This window comes from Acomys russatus, chromosome 6 (assembly GCF_903995435.1).
Source record: "Acomys russatus chromosome 6, mAcoRus1.1, whole genome shotgun sequence".
In the NCBI taxonomy this organism is placed as follows: Eukaryota; Metazoa; Chordata; class Mammalia; order Rodentia; family Muridae; genus Acomys; species Acomys russatus.
In genome coordinates, this window is record NC_067142.1 from 4,570,396 (window position 1) to 4,576,424 (window position 6,029).

The window sequence follows — 6,029 nt, forward strand, 5'->3', positions numbered from 1 at the left end:
AGTAAAAATATAGTTATCATTACAGGCATCATGAATATTCTTCAAGCTTTTCAACAGAGAAGTCTAGATTTTACTAGATAAGCCCATTAGGCTACAGTAGCAAATATAGAATCAGGGATGAAATTTATCTTATAATTTTCATACCATTGTTCCTCAGATACAGAGAAATGATACAACTCTGTAATTCCTCAGGGACCCATTCAGTCTTTCTTTGAAGACTTTCTCCACAGTTTAGTAGTTCCAACATCACAGGGGACCTGGCTCAGACTGAATGAACTTGCAAGTATGATCCAAACTGCTTCTCCTTGAGTATTAGTTCATGTGGCACATGCCAGATATTCAGGAGGCCAGCATTGTTCTGACCCTATTGCTGATAGAGACATGATTTGGAGCAAGTTTCTCATTCTACTAAACTAACTTTTAGCTTATTCTATGAGATGACCTTATATAGAAACTATAGCTGTGATATGCAGCAAAACTCACTCCATAAAAGACAGAAATCTGTATATCAGTCATCAGGTAGGAGAAGCAGAAGTATGGGAGATGAAGATGACCTCTAGGAGGAAGATGCATGTACCCAAAGAAATACTCTAAAATTGCCATTTTTACAGTTTGCATTCCAGGAACATTGAGTAAGAACATCAGCTACACTACACACACTTTATTCCAAGAAAGAATATCTATATTCTTTTGTACATTATTTAGCAGGCTGGGTATAGTGGGTCAGGCCTTTAAACACCAGAAGTAGAGACAGATAGACCTCTGTGAGTTCAAAGACAGCCTAGTCTATACAATGAACTCCAGACCAGCCAGGGAGGGATACACACTAAGTCCTTGTCTCAAAAACAAAACAAAGTCTAATTTAGGGAAGGTAGGGGAAATGTTAATTGGGGCTGAGGGTGTAGCTCAATGGTCTTTGGTTTCTCTAGCATGTCAAAATTAAAATCAGATTAAAAAAACTACCCACATATCTCATCCAACTCATCCAGGATGAAGAGCACTGGTAATGACCATTGGCACTACAAATAAAAATTCTAGCAAAAGAGAAAAAGAAATATACAAATGGGGTCTCTGGATGGGTTTGATAGTGACAGCCCTCCCACTTGCATACTGAGTGACACTAGCAATATCTACAGTCCCAAATTCTTTTAGGGACTCAATTGTATTTTAGGCTTGGAAATGTTACATCTGAAACGTGAAAAATTATGAACCAAATTAATAAAAATGAAACACCCACTGATGTTTTCCTTATATTTAAAAGCATAAGGATTTCTTCACTTCCACTAGAAAGGTGTATTTAGAGTCTCTCTCTCTCTCTCTCTCTCTCTCTCTCTCTCTCTCTCTCTCTCTCTCTCTCTCTCTCTCTCTCTCTCTCTCTCTCTCTCTCTCTTCTCCAGAAGAGTTTTCAGGACTCCAAGCTGGTGATGGAAACTCAGTATAAATGAAAGAAATCCCTCTTAGAAAACAACCTTGACAGCAAAAGCATAGAAACCCTTTCTAAATCTCACAGGAAAATTGTGTATGTGAGTCCATTTTAACACACCTACATGGAGTGTGCTAGAAAGATTAAAATGAAACTAAAAAGGATTTTTAGGCCAATGAAAGCGATCTGGGAATTTATACCTCAAGTTAAACCTAATTTTCCCGTTTCTTTACAAATTATGTCTTGCTAACTTACACTTCTAGGTTAAAAGTGTAATCATTTCTGACTTTTCAACAGTATTCTTCCTTACATGCCAAACAAAGGCTTTTCTTTTCTAAACTTTTCATCAACATGGCAATGTTTCATGAAATTGTTATTATATCAAAAAGAAAACTAACAGAGGAATCTGCTCATTTAAAGAAACTAGTGTAACTAATTTCATCAGAGAAGATAGATTCAGAGCATAGGAATCATAGTGATAAAAAGTTATCACAGAGCAAGATGAGCCAAGGCATTCCTAGACAGTAATAAATCTTGAAACTCTAACTTCTAAATGACAGATAGCATTAAGTACACTCAATCACTCTTAGACAAACAGGCTCACACAGGTGGGAGACAAATTCCAGAAAAATTATATTTTGCGTAATTGACTTTATTAACTTTCTCTATGTTAGGTACACTATGTTGTCATGAAATGAAAGTAAGGCAGCCTCTTCATCGTGGTTGAAGCCTGCATTCCAGATGTAAGCACACAAAGCTTAACGCTAACTTGGGGACATTATGCCCCAAAGTCCCAAATGCTGAGAGATGGATAAAAACTGTCATCAAAAGAGTTTTTCTTTAGCCTCGAAAAACTTCACAGCAACTTAAAAATAAATATGTTAAATGCCAACGAAAATAAACTGTTCAAAATGCCAAACATTTGGTACTTAGTTACATAGCAGTTGCAAAGGAAAGCAATTCGGGCTCAAGCTACGGAGGAGCCACTGAAGATCACCCAGAACATTGTTGTTGGCATAGTGTAATGGCAAAAAACTTCTCAATCATAAAAAAAAAAATTGGCTGCAGAGGGGACTTTTTTTTTAATTTAATACCCAAATGCCACATTCCTCTTGCTTCTTGCATGGACTCATTTTAGTATAAAATTACAAAACAATAAAAACAGTTTATAATTTAAAAGTTAATACAAAATAAAAAAGTTTCATGAACGTTCATAAATCCCAAACTTTAGATGAAAGTCACTGCTACCTAAAGGCTATTTGGCTATCTGTGGACTGTTTCAACAAAAGCATATTCCTTCTCTCTTCTGCAGTCAATATATTTGTGTCAAAATAAAAGCAAAACAACAACAAAAATGTAAGTTTCACCAAATATTTGTTTTAATAATCTAATTAATCTATCAAGAAATAAGCTTTTAAAATGAAGCATAAGAAAAGCTAAATATAAGACATCTTCAATAAAACATTGAATTAAAATTATTCTGCAATTTTTACTATGCAAAAATTAGTTGTTTTTAATAATTAATTCTTGGCAGAAAGCTTTTGACTACTGATTTTAAATTATATATTAGAACAGAATAACTACTAAACAAACTTATTTTTATTTTACTGTACTCCAAATATTGTATTAAAAGATAATTGCTACTGCTAGAAGTATTTTCAAAGCTTTCCATTTGCTTTAAGAAGTTCAAACTTTGATAAACTTCTAATTATATAACTATCTTACATTATTTTTGTTTCTATTTAAATATTTGCTAAATTTCAACAAATAGTAAGTGATGTGAATAGGAACACTGGAAATACAAACTATAGATTTGTACATATTTGCCCATTTATCTGCTCAAAAATTGAACATAAAATTTTAGCTGATAGCTTATCTCCCACCCTGTGGCAAATGCCATTTTCCATGTCGCTAGTCAAAATCAGTCAAGAGAACCCATAAGTCTGAGAACTGAAGAGTTTTTTGAAAGATTGTTGTATTTAATGTCTCATGGACCAAAAATTACCCAATATTCGCTCATTCTCTCTCTCTCTCTCTCTCTCTCTCTCTCTCTCTCTCTCTCTCTCTCTCTCTCTCTCTCTCTCTCTCTCACACCACACACACAACACCACACACACACACACACACACACACACACACATATCGTGGACATCTATCAGAAGCATTTACCTTACTGTCTTCATAGAGGAAGTTGCAGCTGGTTGGGTGAGTCTGGAAGAGTTCCCTGCATTACTCTGAAATATAAAGCCTCTGACTCAGACACTCCCTATTTTCTATTGTGATGACCACAATAGTTTTAAAACTATTCCATTCAAGTGAAATTATGCTCAGGCAAATTGAAGAAAATCTGTAATTAACTATGGTTTCAGTTCTCAAAGTAGACATTTTCTCAGAAAATTGAGTGTATTAAATATTATTATAACATAGTATTTATCAAATTGTGTGAGTATATGTACATGGCACTTTACATATGAACTTGAGTGGCTGATCTGTGATATTACTGGCTTCTCTATCCCCTTCCCCTTACAATTTTAGTAGGCAACAAGAAACATAGTGCAGTGTCTCCTTCAAGGACTTATTTTCTAATGAGTTGGGAACTAGGGAAACTGTATTTGAGGAAGAGTGAGTTCACTCTTTCTACAAGAGCAAGCGCATATTTTCGTTAGTGATTCTGGGATGACCTCACCCATAATTCCTGCTATGCCATTCTTGTCTTCCTTTTAATTGCATGGCTCTTGGTCATTCAAAATTCTCTAAAATGAATATCATCTCTTACTAACTAATGGAACATAGGAGAAGAGACAGTTGCCTTCCTCATAACAGAAATAGATCAGTGATTGGAAAATAGAAAACAAACTCAGTAAAATATAATATCACCATTAACATAAAACAAAGAGTATGCTGTGAAACGTGTCGTAAGGCAACTTCTAGACCATTTATGGGTAAAGTTCTCTTACTTGGGATAAATGCTGTATATTAAGGTAAACAAAAGGCAATGGTCTCATGAGATAGCTACCAAGAGCAAAAGGCAAAACTGAGTGGCATTAGCATGCTGGTTAGATATCTGGAGAAGAAGAAACAGTTCAAAGCCCTGAATGGGGTTGCTCGCAGTAAGCATGGGGAACAGTAGGAAGTGGCAAGTGTGAAGTGCTGTTTCACATGACAAGCTTGGTGGCCTTTCACATGACAAGCTTGTATCTGGGCTCCTCATTACTTAGACCATATGTAACCTGGAGATAAAATAAAAAAATAAATTACTAGACGATCAAGCTTGTCATGTGAAACAACATCTTACCTATAAGAATGCCCCCAGGAATTTCCAGACCCCCTCTCCACCTTCATTCTGCCACACCTTTGTTTTTTTCTAGTGTGTCATATATTATTAGAGTGAAAGTCTTGATTAGTTCATCCATTATTTTGTTTGTTTGTTTCCTTGTTTGTTTTATAAGACAGGGTTTCTCTACGTAGCCTTTGCTGTCCTAGACTTGTTTTGTAGGCCAGGCTGGCCTTGGACTCATAGCAATCTGCCTGCCTCTGTCTGAGTGCTGGGATGAGAAGTATGCTCCACCATGCCCACCTCACTTCATCTATTCTTATATAGTATGATTTCACAAACCTTGGAGTTCAACATGAGGGAGAAGCAGCGGCTGAGAAGCATAGAGGATACTGTTGGAGGAAAGAATAAGCCTCACCAATCTGATCCAGTGATCCTTGAGCTTCCTGGTTTCAGCATTCTGAAAGTCCTCAGTCTAAAGTGGACACGTATACACTCATCCATTTCCTTCTGGCATAAGTCTTCTCAAGATGCCTCTGTTTATCAGTATATATCCAGATCATGCTCCACACAGAAAAAATTCCAATTCTTACCTAAAGATATTTTAGGTCCCCAGTTATGCTATCATTTGACTAAAATATCTTTAACCATACACAAGGCTCCCATGGTACTGATAACTGAGATTTAGAAACTAAAAAGTCACAAAAAATATGCATACAGTATGATGTTCTACCAAAGACCAATCAAAGTAGGGTATGTGTTGGAGGATATTTCTGTGGCTGGACTCATTATTCAGAGGAAATAATTGACTTAGTCCCCATGAATGGGAGGGAGGCTCTCTTGAGCACATAATTGGCATAGAGGTGTCAGTAAGCCTGGAAAAAATTCTTTGTGTGAACTTATGTGAATACATCTAGAGCAACTTTATGTCTCTGACTTATGGCTCATAATTTTTCAAATCACTACAAGAAAATAAAGAAAAAATCAAACCCCTCAACTCAACCTACATAGCTGACTAGCATTCTAGTCCTTGTATAAAGTTTTATTAGAGGGTGGACTGGAACCTTGAGTTAAGGACAAACAAGTCATGAGGAAGACGCTGAGAGGGCTGACTGCTGTGCCTGCAGCAGAGACTGAGTTCCCTTTTAAAGCCCCAAATCTAAGCAGAGTAACTGCTCATCATACAAGCTACACTACCAAAAGGGGCATCCTTCCTATGAAGCAGCCTAGAGAGCTTTTAGAACTCTGCACATGGCCCCTGGCCATATACAAGTGGCGTGAGATTCAGTAGTGAACTCAGCTGTCATCAACAAGAAAGGCATATTTGAGCAT